The following is a 19,684-nucleotide window of genomic DNA, read 5'->3' as shown; positions in this document are numbered from 1 at the left end:
CACGTTTTTGAATAAGTTCTGTCTGCCAGAAACAAACAAACAAAAACCTTCAGCTCCTGTAAATGCTTACATATTTCATGTTTCCTTACTATTTCCAAGGTGGTATTTCTGATTGTGATCACCTTTGTATGTCCTCAAAATGTTCATGGAACATTGACTAATTCTGGCTTTTTTATTTCAGAAAAAAATAATCACTCCCTAAGGTTCACTTCTAATATGAGGTTTCCAACTCTAAGGGTGTCCAGGAGATTCCTAAGTATCTGATAGCCTCAAAGTTTAGAAAAACTTGAAGAATGGGAGAAAAAATTTATTTCATATAGTTTTATTCTGTTTCATCTGGAATAATTTTTTTTGACCTTTTGATTATGTTATATTAAAAATGAAAGATGTAAGAGTGAAATGCAGAAATAAATGACAAAATATTTAGATACATGCATGAATAATGTTCATATTGACACCAGTGGAAATATTCACCTACATAATATTTCAGCCATTAAGTATCAGTGTGGTTGATAATTAAGTGCAATGTTGCAAAAATTTATGTATATGACCATTACAAAATAGGTCCTATGACAGGCTCATTCTCCCAAATCAAACCTTTTAGAATTTTCTGTATTTCATTTGGATGTAAAGCCTGTTTTATATGATGCTGAAATACCTTCATCTTCCTTAAGACCTGACTTCTTTTTCCTTGCCTTACTTACTCCCAAACATGGAAGCTCCCCATGTGCAGAGTTCCTCCTTCTTTTCTGAGAAATTTGATTATTATTTTTTTTTAATTATGTGTTAAGATGATGGCACGGCTAATAGTAATGACTTCAATTTTTCCAATAGCTGCTTACAAAGCTGGTATTTTCTGTAAAATTTAAGGGAATTAAGTCAAATCCCAATAAATTTCAGTAGATGTTGGACACTGAACTGGCTCAGCTGCTTTGAAAATTCTGAAAGGCTAATGATTTTCTTTGTTTCTACTATGCAAATTTAGTTGTCTTTCTAAATGAAATGTTTAGAAATGAACTGAAATACCTATTCTGAATGGATCTATACAGAGTAAAAATTTGGTAGCATAGCTCTTGAAATAGTGTATATATTCTCTTTTCCATAACCCCTCCTTTTGTCAGCTAAAGACCCAAAGAGCCAGCAACTGAAGTTAATGGAAAGGGAAGATGCTGAGCAACTTTGTAAACAAACTCTCACAGCTCAGTGAGGTATTCAGAGTAATATATCAAAATTGCATGTGTTTGGTTTTTTTTCCTGTTGTTTTTATAGTGTCTAAAAGCTTGATCACTGATACAGACTCCAAATGCAATTTCAATAAAACTTTGAAGGAAAGGATATACATTAGCCAGGGTTTTCCTACAGTCTCTCAAACCTCACAGGCGTACAGCAAAAGTAATTGTGAAGTGGGACCCTTGAAGGCAAAGGCACTGGCAGGTATGGATGCTCATTACTTCCAAAGGAAAACTATAGCAGAACATGACTCAATGTTCATAGTAATTTTTACTATTTATTTTCACAATATCTACCGTATGCTATAGGATATATTCATGTCAGTGTGTGCATTCCATTATTTTTCAAAATTGTTCTATTATTTCTGTAGTTTTAGTGCAGAGCATTTCCATGGGACTACTAATTAGAAAGTTTTTCAAGTACTAAAGCGGTATTTTTCTGCTTAATTGAAATTTAAAAATTATGATATGGAAAGTGGCTTTTTTATTTTCACTGTTTTTGAGAATGTATGTAACACTTTGTGTGCTTTATCCATCCACACAAGTAGTCATATAATGTTCCACTTGAAAAGGAGTGAATTTAAAGGCCTTACTTCAAAGTGTGGCTTCAGTCATCTGTTATAGTTTGTTTTCTGTTGTTTTTTTTTGTTTATTTGTTTGCTTGTTTTTTACGAATATATGGCTTCAAATGATTGATTGCATTAATAGCATACACTGATTTCAAAATACTTCAGAATCTTAGTACTTAATTTCATAATTACAAATCCATTTCCTCACTTATTATCAGATGGTGCATCTTCAAATAGGCATGACCAAAGTATCTTTGTGGGGAGGAAATAATAGTTATTTATCTCCTTTCACCTATTCTTGGCTGACCTGCTTATACTCACATTCTCTAAAGGCTGAGGAGTTAAAGCAAGACCCACAAAAGCTGTTGATTTTGTGCAGTGCTGGGAACTTAAAAATATGAAGAACAGTGAAAAATATTCAGATAGGAAAATAGATGATATGTGTTCTTCCTCACTTCATGATTCCTGATTCTGTGAGGTGCTAGACTTTTCTGAAAGGACAATTTTAGGGCCAAGATGAAAGTTAGTGTGGGTGGGAGAGCTACAGGATGCCAACTTCTCCCACTACATCTTGGCTTCTCTGGCAATCTAGTCAGCTGCAGATCCAACTCACGCACATCAGAAAAAGGCAAGTACATTTATTTAGGCCCAGATCCATGACTTAACAAGTTATGTTTTTTTTCTGTGTATTCAGGGAAATCTGATGATTTAACTTTGATTTAATGGCCCTACTGGTGTGACCTCTCAACACCTGTTATGACTCAGCTAACTTAGGATACCAAAATAATTACAATTATTCAAGCATTTTATGTCCTAGTTGACTGTTTAAGTTGCTAAAGGTGTGCAGTGCAACTGTGATAAGGCAAAATCTTTACTATTAAATAAAAACAGTAAGAAATTAGATGTAGCAGTTATTACCTTTGAAAATTGTGGGTCTAACACTCAAGCTTATACAATTGTATAATATGGTGTATATAGACCCCTTTAAAAAGAAAATAGATTTTATTTAGGGTGTATGCAAACAGCAGGCAGACACAAAGCCATGTTCAAATACTATGCCTGAAGCCATTCCATCTGTACAAGACACTTGCTCAGTGGTGGTGAAGGTGCGATGCATCCCAATAATAGTGCCCAAAGGATCAGATGCAGGAGGCACCGGTTGAATGGACTGCTAAGGTAGAGGGGGTTCAAACCCCCAAAGAGCATGAAACCCTTTTTATCTCTCTTGTTGCACAGTGACATCACTTCAAAAAGAAAACAAGATCTGGCAGAGCAGAGAGAAAGGTCAGCTAACAATGCATCCACAACCCACCAGCGATGGCTGTCACCATCATGATGAGAGAGGCAGCCTCAGGCCAGCTTCAGCCTCAATGATTGCATTTGATGATTTGGCTGCCAGTGGGACATGTGGAAGAAGCTGGGACTGAAGACTTTTCCTACTAGCAGATTCATTACATGGTTTCCATCATGCCTTGCTTGGCCTCTTGCAACTGGTCTCTCTCTAAAAATAGATATATAATGAACAAAAAGTTAAGGTGTTAAAAGAACTGCCTACCCCCATAACTTGCCAATTAGAAATGAATTTTTCTGCTATTTAATTTTTCCTATCTATCACGGTTTTCACATCTCACTATTTCTTCCAGAGAGCTGCTTCTCATAAATTGTGCAATGAGAGTATGATTCAAAATAAGGATAAGAGATCCCCACCAAAGAAATAATTTGAGGCATCAACTAGATCGCTCTTGTTTGAGGATATATAAAACATTATTTTCAACATGCCCCAGCAAAAATAGCTGTGCTGCAGAATGTCTAGGGAAGTAAAGAAATTCTTGAGAATCTGGCAAACACATTTTGTGCTGGAAAAGTCATAGAACTCACTGAGAAGGAAGCTATACTAGAAAAAACACTACAAAACAAATCTAAAAGCAGAGAAGGTGAAGAAGTCAGCTTTCAGAAACCAGTAGGGTGTAATTCTTCAATTCTCTTCTGCAGATCTCAGAGTAAAAGCTCGTCGACCTCTCTGTGGGAAGGTATAAGAGCAACAGAGGAGGAAGCAAATGAAGTGTACTATCTACAGCTGTTGGAAGGAAACATACTAATTTGTTTAGCATTAGTCTTGCAGAGCTGAAGCTAAAAAAAAAAAAAAAAGAGAGAGAGAGAGAGAAAAGAACAATTATACAGCTCAGTGAATCTTTCACCCATTTATTATCTTAATGTTCCAGAATGCACAGTAAGGCTTTAGAAAAAGGTTGTATAATTGCCATCTATACAGTAATCTGAGTATACCAAATTGAATCAGACCCTTGCTGATCACACATAGAGGTTTAGGAGTCCCAACAAAAAACAAAGTGTTAATTGCAGTGTGCCAAAATTGGAGGAAATTGACATAAACCTATCTCAAAGCGAAACATAACTCAAAGTACTCAGGTACCATTTTATACAATTGTTTTCTCTTGCTCTTTTGTTTTCCGTGTCTGCAGAAGGATATTTGTTCTGCTATTAAACTTTGCTAGCTGATCACTAATCTTCTACTGCTTTCTTTAATAACAGATCTAGCACTGTATGTTCGACGGCTGATGCAGGAGCCTTGGCCTGGGAAGCCATGAGCATTGCTCAATGAATACTTCCATCGCGGGTCTGACTCTGTTTCTCCACGCTGACTCAACAATCTATCCAACAAAACATTGCATTATGTAGGCTCCGTGGGACATGTGGGAGACAGAATAGAGAGCATAAAAGGGTAGGAACACTCCACTATTATTTTCTTACTATTTTGCAGTTACAGAACGTTTGGCAAATGGTGGTACACACTGTTGCAAGGCAGATGCTATAAATTGGGTCGGTATGATATATAGGGCTGCCAAGGAGCAGTTTAAGTACATTTTCACTGTTTCCAGCAAAAATAACAAAAAAGAAGCGAAGACATCCTGAAGTAATTATATCATTTGGAAGGAAAATATGGCCGCAATTTTTAAAACGTACGTGCAAAAGAAAGAACAAATTGAACACGTACCGTGTTTGAAAACCTAATGGAAAAGAATTAACTGATAAACACAAAACTGGAGCTCTTGAGTTAAGGGTTATCTTACCCTCACTTAACCCTGAAATCCAAATCAAATCTTATGCAGGGTCACCAACAAGCTGAAAGGTAGGAACTGCTGTCTCTAGTTTGGATACCATTTGTACTTTCCGCCAAAGGAATAAGGAGGTTTGTATTGGTAAGCATGTTAACAAATTAGAAATTAGTTAAAAGAATAGAACATCTAAGAGAAAGTCAGTGAATCAGTTAAGCTGTTATTATAGGCCATTTATTCAGTGTCTGAAATACAGTTTAAAATCATCATAGCCTGTCATGATAAAATCAAATCACACTTTAAAAAGCTATAGCCCTTTTCTAAAACAATAGAGAATAAAAGACAAACAGTTTGCTTGACTGGGGCAATAGGTTACCGTTCACTGTGACTTCAGTTCTGAACTGATTATTTTTGGACTTTCATTCTCAGATCCATCAATAAAGGCTTTGGGAGTTGCCAAAATATCTAACCAAGAGAAAAGAGTCAGACTGAAAGGCCTTCATGCTCTTCACTAGTAAGTAGTTATCTTTAAAAGTTCTTAATCATCCATGTGGAGACAAATGTTAAATTAGCGTTGATCTATCTATTGTGATAGATCCTAATGCTCAAAACTAGCATTTCAATGCTATCATGATGACTCGGTCAGGGTGATGTTCCAGTTGTAGCCCACATTTTGGTAAACAGTCACCAGTCAGCAATAATTTGCAAACTATCAGCTAATGATCCTCTTTCCACACCACTAATTCCAGACAATTGTATAATTGTAAGACTATAATATCCTAATTTTATGGACTTGATGGCTTTTTGCATTCCCTCCTCAATAAAGAGAAAAATCTTGGAAACCTCAGAGTGATTCCCTCTGAATTTACTTGTGTTTCATCTGAAGACTAAGTTCTTATATGCAATACCAAAAGCCCCAGTCTTCCCTTTAAGGTCTGTCCACACAGGATACGTACTACACTGCTAAAATCTCTATCAGGAAAAACAAAAGTGAAGTGGAATATGTAAAATAGCATTTTTCAAAGCTTAATGCATGCAGAAGGGAGTAAGGGTCAAACAGTCAATGTCAAAGGACAAAAGGATAAAAAGGAGAAAGGGGACACCATGTAAATCTCATGGGGAAACTTCCCTAATATGAGTGCCAGAAGACAGTGCCATGGGAAAATACAGTGAGAACCCACTTAATAATGGACTGGACTGCAGGACTGTGTCTATGACTAAATAAGTCCTAAATGACTAAGTAAGTCCTTTCCATCTCTAATGTCTCCAATAAAACCTCTGCCCTAACATAATAGATATCTGTAGAGAAGCCAAAAAAAGAAAAAGATGTTTCCTCTAAAAAGGACTCCAGGGCCTTGAGGGAAATGAAAATTAAAATGATTTTGGTTTGGAAGGAATTAACATTGTTATGGGCTGTGGAGACAATCAAAATCCCATAAATAAATTTAGTAATAGTAAATGCCTATCACCTATAAAATTAAGGGAGGTTAGTTAGTTGCGTGACTTGAAAATACCTCTGAGACATCTCTTGAAGACTCATGTATCTTTCAGAACACAGTCCTTTGTTACCAGGCCCAAAGCTGCAAGTCATCAAGGAGACTTTACATCTTTTTTTTTTTTTTTTGGTCATGGACTGTCTGATGGATTTTTAGGATTTGCCAGCAAGTTTTTGTTACAAATTTCCTAAGCTCATTTTCTAACATGTTAAATTTGTCATGCTGCTTTCCTGAGGCCCATCTAGTGTGTTATTTCACAGGGAGTATAGTTACTATGAGCTCATTGAAGTGTTCGGCATTAAAAAGAAATAGCTAGCACTGTCTCCTCCAAGAAGAATTAATACCTCCTATCTGACTCTCTTAGCATTGCTTTTTTTCTTTATGCAACTACGTGTGAGAGATTTATAGCCAATGTTCTACAGCATGCAACTTTTCATGCTATTCCTTTTTTGGTGTGGAAAAAAAAACCAACAACAACTATACTCTATAATTCTGTATTACTCACAGCAATCTTTCATATTTAACCATTTTCTGACACTGATTATGGGTTTGATTTGTGCTTCAAACTTGCAGAGTCACAGCATTTCTCTTGCACTCACACTGGAATCAAATTCTGCTCAGGTTCATTCCATGTATTATGAGCCATGCATTTCTTTGAAAGACTTCTCATAATGCTGGCTTTTCCTTCTTGAACCTTTTTTTGAACATCCCTTCTCTCATTGCATCATATGAAGCAAATCTGAGCAGATGTAGCAAGAGAGAAAACATCAAGAATACCTAGAAGATAGGAGAAATCTTACAGGAAGGTTTCACAGATTAGTAGAGCTCTCTGAAGTTGAAAGGTTGAGCCATTAGTAAAGGTAGAAGAAGGAAGAAGGAATTAGCAAGCAAAAGATGTAGGTATAAGTTCCACAGGCTTGGCTTCTATCTCTGTTTTGTTGTTGTTGTTGTCGTTGTTTTGTTGCTTTGTTTGTTTGGTTTTGTTTTTTGTTTGTTTGTTTGTTTTGCATATACAGAGCGCGATGAGAAATGTTTCTTGCTCAGGACTTGCATCCTCATTATTTTATTTATTATATCCCAGCAGCATGATGTGGTGTGCCAAGATCTCAATTGGAGCTCTGGCCCAATCTCCAAAAATTAAGCAAGTAAATGGATGCAAGTCAAGTTAGGGCTTTTCAGAGGGCTCAAAAGTGAATTAAGCTGTCCTGTAGATACTGACTCAGTCCATGTTGCCCTGCTTTCAGTAATCACTGAAATGAAATACAATGTGACACTACTGACTTGGGCACAGATCCCACCCAGCAATTCTTGTCTGCTTTTTTCATTCAAGCCACTGACCTCCAAGGGGGCTTTTCTTGTAAATAATGCTCTTTCAACTTCCCCGTTTCTCACCAATAACAGCCTTTTGGCTTGCTGGATCTAACAAAGCACTAAAAAGGTCCTTGAATAAGTTTTGTTTATGTCCATGGTAAACTTTGCCCAGGTGATAAAATAAAAAAGTTATTTCTAGTAGCTCCGCTGACAAAAAGAGCAAGCCACATGCCTGTCAGAACAATCACGCATCCAGAGCAGCTCTGAAGTTACACATAAACGAGTACTAAACTACCCTAAGCGTATGATGGATGATGCCTGGCAATTATTTTCTCCTTCCTATTACCACTGGGTAAGAAAAACTGGCATGAAGTATGCAGCTACAGTTGAGCAAATTTTTTAAATTTCATCTGGTTTAAATAACTAAATGCCTTTCTGTCATCTTGAAACTATCTTTATAAATTCTCCCAATATAGGGCTTTGAAATGATAGTTCCTATTACCCAGTAAAATGGCATGTCTTGAATTGACAGGATGGGTAGAAAGAGAGCTTCTCTTTGCTATATCTACCTTCCTTTATGAAAGGGGTGGGAAAACTGGAAAGGCAACAAGGCAGCAAAAGCTATACAGGCACCATAAGATGCTCTATCAAACGACCCGCTGTTGATGTGAAGAACACACTATTCACCAAAAAGGCAGTTTTATTTTTCACAGGGGTCATAAATTGTTCTTTGGTGCACCATATCTAAGTGTAGCATTTCTCACTGATGCTATTTTCTTTTACAGTTTGTCATAAAAGCAGTCCCAAACCAACAACTATCTACCGCAGTCTTGTGTGGGATGTTCCCATGGCCTTCGAAGTTTCTTCTGTTCTTGGAAAGCAAATGCTACTATTCACAGCAGTGTGTCCTCTACACCAGGATAAAGCCTGGCTCTTCAGGGTGAGGTGTGTTTTGGTTACAGGTTATGGCTCCTGGGTCGCTCAGCATCCCCACAGAGCTGGAAAGAGGCTGCTCTGGCAGAGGGTACCTACCTAGACAAAGCAGCTGGTGACAAAAGTAAAAGGAGGTAACATGGAACAGGGGGAAGTGTAGATAGCCACAGCACTTGATGGTGCACTCACTTCTCTCTGCTGTGGCCAAAGCATTTTTATCTGTAGTTCCGCCTACAAAAGAGAAAGAGGCCATCTTCCCTGAAAATTAGCATCTATTATTTTGTTTGTTTATGGGGAACAAGGTGGAAAGAAAATCTGAGAATGGCCAGGAGCAGTGTTGGATCTCTGTCTCCAGGACGTCTTCGCTTCCAGGACTGTTGCACAGAAAGCACGTTAGGAGCAGCTGGAAATTCAGATACATACAGGATGCATATGTTCCTGTTCCTGGAGATTAAATAGGATTTCAGGAAGGAAAGGGGGAGCCAATGAGGCAGGGAAATTGAATACTTTGTAATGCTGGCATGCTTGGAGGCATTTTGCAACTTGATGAATTTCTCAAGCGATATGTGCAGAAATCCCTGTCCTGGCCAGCAGCGTGGTGTCTGTCCCAGCAGTGCTGTGAATGTAATGCAAAATCCATCACAGCCTACTGGCATGGAAGGGTGCTCCTTGGCAACCTATAGCATCGAGTCAAAGCTCTCAGCCTATTCTTTTCAGAGACCATTATCCCAAAATAGGCTGAAGGCCTAAATATTGCTCCTCCCACTACACACCATTCAATAATATTTCGAGTTTCAGCCTCCAGACGTAATATTTTGGAGTAAGATGCTTTGTTCATTCTCTTCAGATGGAAAAAAAACATCTTTCATAACATTTTTTAGCCCAGCTTGTTCAGTCTGCCCTGAAGAGATTTCCAGAAAAGCTGTATCTGGACTTTTCCTCCTGGACTTGATGCCAAAGCCAGGCACTTGTAACATTGCCTCTCTCAGAAGGAAACGCTACAGGAAGGGAGCAGGTGCAAGGCCAGCTGCATAGCAGAGTTTTGCTTTTACTTCCCTGAATGAGCCCCACAGTGGTGGCAAGGAGGGCAAAAAAGGAAAAAAAAAAACTGTCTGAAAGGCCATGTGATATTTGGCTTGGATTATCAGCAAGCAAAATGTGGAAAACTGCTTTGAAAAGTATATGCACACAAATGCTTCTGTAACTCAGCCCTTGTTCATGGGATATGCAGAGGGATTCTTCACAAGTGCATTGTCTGAAGACAGCAAATAGCTAATAAAGTCTTTTTTTGCAACATAGCTAATATTAACATTAAACTAAAACAAAGCACATCTTTTTCATACACCTTTTTCACACACCTTAAATTAACGATGTAACAAGTTAATTATTATTTAATCAGATTAATTAATGCATTTTGTATCAAAGGCCTCAGATATACATCGAAATTACTGGCTTCATTTTCAGTGTGACATTAAGGACTTGTTTCAGACTTAGATTGTATAGAGTCACCTAGTCAAAATGAAGTAGGGATGTTTGGGTGACTTGCTGCTGCTTGGTAGAAGTTATGCAGTTGCTGCAGTTTCTAAAGTTTAAGTACCTGGAGAAATGTACTTAGGAAGTCCAGAATTCAGAGGAAATGCTTTATTCTTGTTTCACTAGAAGCACACCAGAACAGGAGCATTTGAGAAAAACAATGGAAAGGTGGATACATTACTGTGGCTAGACATGCTAAAGTCCAATCTTTAATAATTCCTTCATAGGAATACATAAGGGATGTCGGTGTTACTCACGCTAGAAAGAAGAACTTTGATTTATTTTTTTTTTCATTTTATACAAATGTGCCTATGCTTTTGTTGCTTCTTAAGTAACAGTAAACAGATCCTGTTAAGGACATACAAATGATGTATATATTAATTTTGTAATCTGTTTGATTTACCAAGGATAGCATCTCTATGAAATAGCAGCTTAAGGAGAAAGGGAATGGTCTTGGGCACTGCAACAGGAAAACACAGGAATTAAAGTTGTGGAGGAGAGGGAAGAGCTCAGCCAATCACTGCAAGCGTTTTTTTTCTATAAAGCTAAGAATGATAACTAGTCTATTTTTAAAAGCAAGCTGTACCTGTAAATAAACTCTATTAGGCAAAATATTTTAGTGAAGTAATTAAATGTCCCATTGGCTTGATTGCCCCTAATTGGGGGTCTCTGTATAATGTTGCATTGTGTGGTGTGGGTATACCCATTCCTTTGCCCTCCAGTCTAGCCATATAATTGATTGATTGTTTTTAAGCCTCTTGATAATTTATTTACTCTACAATATTTCCTCTTAATGTGGAAGAGAAAATAGAAAACTGCTAGAGGAGCTGCTCAAGTAATCTGTGATTTATATTATGTCCTTCCTTGATTTTTGTTCTGTATATAATCATTGTTGCAGCAGAAATAAATAAAAAATTCCACTTGCCAGTAATGAATTTCATAGTTATACATAGGTAAATGGCATCTAGGATGTCCTTCATCTAGGATATCCTTTGGTCTCTGCACTCCGTGCTATAATCTCTTCAGATCTGTCAATTTATGGCAAGAGGCAACACCTGGAAAGGAGATTTAGAGAGAAAACTGCAGCAGAAATAGCACTGGCAGTTCAATATACATCAATCACCCTTCCATGTCAGTGCTAAAACATTACCCTTTAGTACAGTATTAAGGGAAATAGTACTGTTAGGGTGGCTGAGTAATATTGTCTCTTCCAGTATCTTTATGCCAAGTAAAAGGTTGAAGATGCATAAGGTATTCTCAAAGCCTCTTCCTGTTGAAAGAAAATTGCCTTGGAATAGGATCTCTGTCAGACAGCTGCAGACTGCTCTCCGGAGAACACCTTCTAGGCTCCAGCACGCCAGCTGAGGATGGAGCCAAAGACGAAGGCTAGAGGAGCATGCCAGCAGCACAGCATTAGCATTATCCCAGTGCAGATGTTTGGAGTGGCACTGTGATCCACCAGCACAGGCTGAAATGTGGCCCAGGCTTTGTGCTTTTTAAGTTATATTGCAGTTGTGAAATGTGAATCAGGTGGACGTGAGAACCTTTTAATATTAACTTTAGCTACTGCTTTTTCTTTTTCTCTCCCAACACCCTAATTCCATGGGCTCTGTGTACTATGCATCCATGGCCTCTCCTCACAAGAGAAAGATAGTCAGAGACCTCCAAGCTGAAGATTAACAGAAATGGTCACGATGCATGTGTGTGATGCTCCTTGCAAGCTAATTAGCTTTGCTGAAAAGCAGCAGTTTTCAGCTTTGGCATCACCATTCTTGAGAAAAGCCATGTTTAGGAACCTACACAAGTAATTCTGCATTCGTGCTGTATTCTGCATGATTGGTACTGGCTGGTTTTTCTCAGATACTATTCCCCCCATTTCCGTGCATTATATTCTGCATCTAAACCGTCTCATTTCACATTGCTTGTGCTGTTCAGCCTCAGGTATTTAATTTCTGTACCAATGCATCATCATCCTGAAAATTGCCATCAGTGCAAAGCAGATTAGAACAGGCACGTATAGACTTCTGATCTGTTGTCTCAAAAATTGGACAAGCCATATATAACTTTCAACACCTTGAGGGGAAAAATATTATAAGGTCTATGTGTGATTCTTAGGGTAAGCAGAAGAAGGGTCATGGATAACTGAAATTACAAAAATTCTCTATAACAATATCACAGTGTTTCCAGAAAGATGAAGAAGTGTAAAAATGGATTTCAAAACAGGTTGGTAGAACCTATCTCACTGAGAAGATGGTCTTGCTATACTGTCCAGTCAAAAGCTTTCCAAGCAACATAGATAATTTTTTTCCACTGTTATTTCAATTATATTTTTATTCCAATATGATATATTCACTAAATTAATACGCGTGGTATATGTGACTATTGGCAGACTGGAAAGGAAACCTCTTTTATTAATGAATATCAGGAAAATCAAGCACAGATTAATCATCACTGATGGATTTTTAAAGAATTTCCATCAGTAAAATAAATTGTTATTTAATTTTAGTTCTGTTGCTATAGCAGCTAATTGCTCTCATTATAAGGTTTTTCAATTAGCTATCTCTCTCCATAAATAATACAATATTAAAACAGATTTTTCTGGATTTTAGAGAGGCAGCTGTGTATACAGAACTTGTGTTTTCTTTGCTCAGTTCATTTCCTGTTTCTGTAGAGTAACCATCTTCTTAATTGTAAGTTCAGGGATCATTTAGCATTTAAAGTTCTCTTTTGCTTCTAATTTCTTCTTGGTTTATTGCCTAAGACTGGACTTCATGAAAATCAAATCAAGCACAGCAATTTTAGCAGCTAGACTTGCTGTATGATTTGTTCAACAAAATGATCAGGTAAGCCTAATGTCAATATAGGCATTAAAAACTTCTGTGCATATTAACATTACATTTCAATAGAAGCTACTTATTATTTCATGTTGGCGTAACCAAAAAGGTGCAGCTTAAAGCCCTCAGGTATTTAAAAAAATAAACAAAAATTTAAATAAGTCGTGTTTGATGATTAGTAGTATTTAAAGTACCAGTTTAAAAACTATAGGTCCCAAGAGGTTTGTGAAATGTCACTGGAGCATATATAACATTGGCCTGCAATAAGCCAATCAGATTTTATTTGCTTTTTCATATTTAAGACATTGATATAAAATCATTGTTTTAAGAGCCATTTAGCTATCCTGTCCTAAATTCAAAATTTATTATATTTGGAGTTAGTCTGAGTATAATGTTTAACTAAACTGTCAGCTTTTCAGCTTTTGAGAACACAAAGATAAAACTATTAACATTTCAAAGAGCATCTATTGAAAGTTTTAATTTACAAATCATTTTTAATTTCAACTTAAAAAATAGAAAAGGAAAAATCACTTTTTCATTATCATTCTTGCTTAGGTTGTCAGTAAAGCCAAATGAAAATATTCTTTATTCAGAATACGTGACAACATGCTGAGTTAATATGTCACAAAAATGTCATGACAGCCCTCCAATAGCAGTTCTGTCAAAAATTGCTGACATAATGTTAAAACTAGTAGATTTTGCAAATTATCAAGTACATCTCAAAGTTAATTTTCATAACGCCCTTCTTCCTTTTTATAAATCAGAAACAGTTCTCTGGTATGTCCTTGAAATTTTTGGTTTCACCTGTTGAAGTAAATACTTTCTGCCTCGCCTAAAATGAGGCAAAACCTGATTTATGACATATTTAGCATTGACAAAAACTTATGCTAACTAGAAGGAACCTAAAAATTGTTCAGCCCTGAGGACTTCTTTGAAGCATAATGCTAACACTTTCTAAAATCATTGTTATTTAGTGTCTCACAAAAGCTGGCACATCCCTGAAATACAACATGGGAAACTACAAAAATTTTCATGCTTCATTTGTGTAGATATTTTGCATCAATTCTGTTAAATTGAGTTGGGGATCCAGCAGCCCTGGATTAGGTTTTGAACAACCCATAGTCAGGTACAGAAGGAGAGTGGAGAGAAGCATGGCTGTGACTATTAGGCACATGAAAGAATTATCTATTATACTTCCTTAGTATGAAATTATTCATAAATTTGGTCATTCTGTTGCCTACAGCTGACAATTACATACAACAATAAATTAAGGAAGAAGAGGGCTACAGAAAGCTATTTCTAGGGTTAAGCTTCCTGAATGAGTAGTTGTAAATTATTTTTGGAAAAACAGCTGAGTCCATATGTGGGTACTCAGTGAAAAGAAAGAAGCTACATTTTATGCAGGCTAGTTTGGAGGCTAGGAGGTATTCTACAGTTTGGAATTTAAATTTAGAGAAACAATGCAGGAAAAGCAAATGTCCAATGCAAGTTTCTCTAAAGAGTTTTTATTTTGTATTTTATTTACTTTGTGGAAGACATCACTGTTCTTCATGTGATTGCTATCTCTTTTATCATCTCATAAAAATAATATTTTTTGCTTTAATCTGTATGACACATATATATGAAGCAAAATATAGAATTTTCATTAATTTGCAATCTCATTTAATCAATTCCAAAGAAAACTTTCATATTCAAAGAAATTAAATGGCCTTTGTCCTAAATATATCTGCAAATAGGAGGAAATTCTTCACTGTAAGTGTAGTGAGGCACAGGAACAGATTGCCAAGAAAAGCTGTAGATATCCCATCCCTGGAGGTGTTCAAGGCCAGGCTGGATGGGGCTTTGGGCAGCCTGACCTAGTGGAAGTTGTCCCTGCCCATGGCAGGAGGGTTGGAGCTAGATGGTCTTTAAGGTCCCTTCCTACCCGCACCATTCTGTGATTCTATGATTGCTGTTTGATAATGATAAAATCTGCATATGGTATTCTAGATTGAGTTATCTTAAGAAAAATATTGATTAATCCCAGTCATTAGAAAATAAAACCTTTATGCCAAATATTAAATATTGTCAATTACTTATGATACTTTTAGGAAAAGGAAAGGATTTTATTCATTTTTCTCTTTTATTGAGAATTCACTGATCAACTCTGCTGTATCACTAAAACTCTTTATTAGCCTATTCTGAAATTCAGCAAATGCAGAGAGGAATCAGAGCTGTTCTGGTGTAGAAATAAATTTCCTGACATAAAAAGGAGCATCTGGTTTATGGAAGAGGAAAAAATAGTTAAGTGCATGGCTCTCAGGTAGAAAAGGTTAATATTCATGGGCTTAGCTTGTAATTTTGAGCTTCAATGGAGGTGATGATAAACCCACCAACTTCATAATGGAGAGTTTATAATTTATATCATTTCATGAGAAACACCAGGAGAAAAATGTGACTTGAACACAATTATTTTGCTGTTTCTCAGTTATTGGAACAACGGAGTAATTTATTCAACCCTCTTGTAATTTTAACACACCCTCCATCATAAATCTGGCCACATCTGTTACCGACGCACAGGGACCTAGTCCCAACCTGTAAAATGTCATCTTTTATGCAGGTATATGGACCTCATGGCCTCCTCTCTTCACTGCTGTGCCTGTAGTCACCACTCAGAAGGACCAGCAAAATCGACTATGTTTCCTGCTGCTATTACACATGGACACGAGGCTTGAAGGTACAATCAAACCTTTACAACATCCTACTGGCAAAAGAAGCCAATCTTTAAACAAGCCATGTCTGGGTTGCCCTCATGTCCCTGAGCACTGCTGCACCAGCCTGTGTGGACGACAGCTCACAAATGAAATTATATTTTGGTGTCATTGCAAGATCTAAGCTGAAACCCACTGAATTTCATGGAAGGCTCCCATTTGTTTCTGTTTAAACAGACATTTCCAAAATGAAGCACAGTGATTCTTTTAAATCAACTAATGCACCCTCTCACCAGCAAAGGGCTAGTCATTGTAGGGTTTTGCTCAGTCTGACCTTGAGAGCAGTATGTCAGGTAGCTGCTTCCTACCTGCTGAAATGGGGCAGGAAATTGGGTGGCTGAGGTGCCAGGGTAGGAGGAATTTCTGTCTTCACAGAATCACTGGTGCAGTAAATCATACATTAGGTTTAAATTCAATTGTGCTGAAATAAATGGATTGCTTTCTAAAAAAAGATTACAGAATTACTAGATGAAGAAACATGAAATAAATGAGCTAATTACATGCCCGCTTACCTCTGTGCTAAGCATGATAGATCAAAATGAATTTCTGTACACTTATTATAGGCATACCGTAGTTCTCTGGTTTACATAGCAGTCTTAATTATTTTGCAAACTATTTGATATTGTATCTTTTAAATTCTACTCCCAGTCTAAATTTTCTGGATTAGAAAAATCACAAGGACAGAAAGCTGGATCAAAGACTGCAGACAATGCATAATAATAAATAGGACCAAACTAGCAAGTGTGTGGGTAGGTAATAGTGAGTGAGCATCCAGAAACAACGGCAGCTAATATCATGCCTCCATTAACAACTTCATACACTGTCTGAAACTGAAAGTAAACAGTGTCTCAACCATGAAGTGCACAAGTTGTACCACATACAAAGAATTTGCTCACTGCTCTTGGTAGTGAAGAGCATGCTTTTTGCTTGGACCATAATTTCACTGATTCCTTGTTAATTTCCAGAGTGTTGATCTAAAGTTTAGAAACTTGTTATATATGATTTAAGTCCTTAAACTGATGGATTCCCTTCCTTTGTTCAGATAGTTCAGAGTACAGACTGCATTCATCTGAAGTGCTTGAATTGCACTAAGCACGATCACCTCACAGTTTGTGGGGAGTACCTATATTATAAGAAGCAGAGATACATTAAGTTCTACAGTTACTCTGAGAAAACCTCCTTTAAGGAAACTTAACATTTCCACTTGTCATTTTTTCCAGCGTTATGAAATAGTACACTGAAATCCCTGTAAAGTCTTGCCAGAGAGAGGACTTCTGAATTTCTACAGTAATGCAGGCTTTCACTGCATGCTGTGTCTGTCCCATTGACACATCAATTGAACCATGCACCACATTTTGTTTTAAACCAACACAGAAATTAATGAAAGAGCTGGTAGCCGTTTTAAGAGGTTGGTGTAACTTTTGAAATGTCTCGGAATCACCAAGTGTGTATCCATACAATGTGTAAACAAAGTTTTATTTTGCAAAGCTCTGTGATACAGCTGTTTCTCATTTTCATCTTGCAGATGCTATCTTGCTTACAGAGCAGCTTAGTTAAAAAGCTGTGTTGACTCATAAGGCCAAGATGTACAATATTCAGTTTTGGTTGAAAAGTGCATAACTTCTTTATCATCCACAGGCAAAAAGCTTCATGGTAACAACCCCTATGTTCTACTAGGAGCAGAAGACTGTAGGTGTGAAAGTGGTGTCAAAACTCCCTTTTTGCGAGAAGCGGGCATAGTCAACTATAAAAGCCTGAAGAATATGCTTATTCATCTTATTTTTATGGAAAGTCTTGGTGACTCACTGCATTGGCGAGAGAAGAGGGTTTAGTTTAGTTATTACTGTTTGTAATTCACTTTTCCGTTAAGATGGAAACAAAACAGAAACAACATGTAAGATTCCCTGAGCACAAGCGAACATGCCTGCTGCCTCTCGGTGTTCGCATGCCCTTTGGGCAGAGGAGCAGGGGAGCTGCGGGCACATCCCTGAGTGAGTCGGTCACTAACTGTGAATGAGCTGTGCCTCGGACAAGAAGAAGAAGAAAAGAAGTTTCATTCTCCCCAGGACAAGGACTTGGAGCGATAGAATTTCCCTCGTGGAGAAGTGAAGACATCACGTCTAATTGCTAGGACATAATGACCCCAAGGGAGAGAGCCTGGTGGTCAACAGGGCAGAAGAAAACTGACTCCCGTGTTCAGAAAGATAGAGAGGAGAAGTGACTGAGTTCAGCGCATGTGCAAAGAGTTCACGCGCCCAACCACAGCCAAAAGAAGGCTCAGGAGTATTGAGGCAAAGGAAGCAGAGATGTCAATGTTAGCCTATTTTGCATGGATTTGTCTGTCTGAATGCACACAGGTGTTCTCCAAGTGACTAATAAAAGACAAAACTCATGAATCCATATTTTGTTTGCTTTCAACCAATACATATTTCTGTAAATACTGCAGTGAATGAGATCTGAGAACAGATTTTTTCAAGCTCCTGGAGAATCAGAACTAGGCTAGATAATATAGATCTAGGGAAGGAGATGCAATGTCAGTGATAGTAGTGACCAGGGAAGCTGTTCCCCTCAGTGTTGAGTGCCACAGGAAGAGTGGGAGCTGAAGATTGCTATTAAGAAAGCACTTGGCTGCTGCACCAGCTTCTATACACAGCAAATTTGCACATTCAGCTCTGCTAAGGTTGTGAAAGAGAACAACATTTGTACTAAGAGATAAGAAAAGGAGTTATTCTCAGTAAAGAACTCACTGCAACTCTGTTTTATCTGTTGTTACCAAACCTGACTTCTTCTGAAATGTGAGCGCTAGCGAGTCAAATTAACAATCTCTGAATTAGGTGTTAGCGCTTTCCCTAAGGAATGTAAACCAGCTTGCAGAGAGTTGAAACCTTCATGCTACCAGCATTTCCCCTTCACATCTCGCAATCCAAGTTTCTTTTCTCCTCAATGAATTTGTTGTGTTCGTGACTAAAGTGCAGGTTCCTTTTTTTCCCCTTTTTTTCCCCTCTGAGTATTCCAATCAGTAGAACTTTGCATCTGAAGAAATAATGTAGGTTCTAGCTAAGACTTCCCACCTTTATTTTCAACTTTTACTATCCAGTACACAATATAGCATGGAAAATATCAAACCTCAGAGAAAGCAAAGGACCAAGATTGGTCAGTAATGCAACAAGATAAGTCTTCCAGAAATGCTAACAAGTAAACGCTTTAGTAAACGCTTTAGCTAGGAGGATGCGTGGGGGTACTAGTGAGCTGTGGAGTCAAACAAGTCACACAGGGACTTAATGGGGAAATAATTATATTTTTTGAGAGTACCTTACAAACACTAATTATGTCTTACTCCTTAATTTTCCAGGTGAATACAAGGAGCTAGAAACAGATTTATCATCTTGCTAACATCCTGGAGCAGGTCAGCAGCAAGCTTAGCAGAAGGTCTTTTGAGTTTTCAATCTTTATTGATTATCACACATCTTAAAGCCGTCTCTCCCTATGCGCCCAAGACTGAATACCTGTATTCACATGAAAGAGGGCAAAGGAAAGTTACATAAAAAGACGTATTGGAAAGGTACCAGCCAGTTTAGTTAAGAGTGCAAGCCTTCTGTGTATCCACGTTGTTAGTTTTTTTTCACTTTCCCCTTCACTGTCCTGAAGTAAAAATGATGTTGGACTCAGTTTCATTGGAAAAGAGATCTCTTTGATAAGTTTACACATCATTAGTCATTGCATCTGGGAGGTAAGTTGCCCTTGGCTTTCTGCATCTGGCCCCAGTGTAAGCAGATAAAGACAAATGCCTTCCGAATGCCAGGACTCACAAGCACACAGCCCAGCCTACCACGGCTCTTATATTTCTCGTTGCAATCTCTTCAAAAGATGCTGTGCTTTAGAAGAGCCAAGTTAATTATTTTAAAAGTTCCAATAGTTTATTTTTCAGTAAGATTCTCAGACATATGAATCACCA

The 19,684-nt window shown here is 37.6% G+C and overlaps 1 long non-coding RNA gene across 2 annotated transcripts; it reads left to right on the top strand.

The window, feature by feature from the left end:
* Positions 1-4,354: 4,354 nt before the first annotated feature.
* On the top strand, positions 4,355-19,068 carry LOC121071951. Of its 2 annotated transcripts, XR_005820872.1 has the most exons (5): positions 4,355-4,538; positions 5,302-5,386; positions 8,465-8,624; positions 15,579-15,695; positions 17,368-19,068. It is a non-coding gene; the product is annotated as an uncharacterized LOC121071951 (long non-coding RNA). The 2 variants fall into 2 exon arrangements; XR_005820873.1 differs by lacking the exons at positions 4,355-4,538; positions 5,302-5,386 and adding an exon at positions 7,039-7,264.
* The last annotated feature ends 616 nt before the right edge of the window (positions 19,069-19,684 follow it).

This window comes from Cygnus olor, chromosome 6, assembly GCF_009769625.2.
Source record: "Cygnus olor isolate bCygOlo1 chromosome 6, bCygOlo1.pri.v2, whole genome shotgun sequence".
In the NCBI taxonomy this organism is placed as follows: Eukaryota; Metazoa; Chordata; class Aves; order Anseriformes; family Anatidae; genus Cygnus; species Cygnus olor.
Note: the sequence above shows the minus strand (reverse complement) of the source record. Positions and strands in the feature narration are given on the sequence as shown.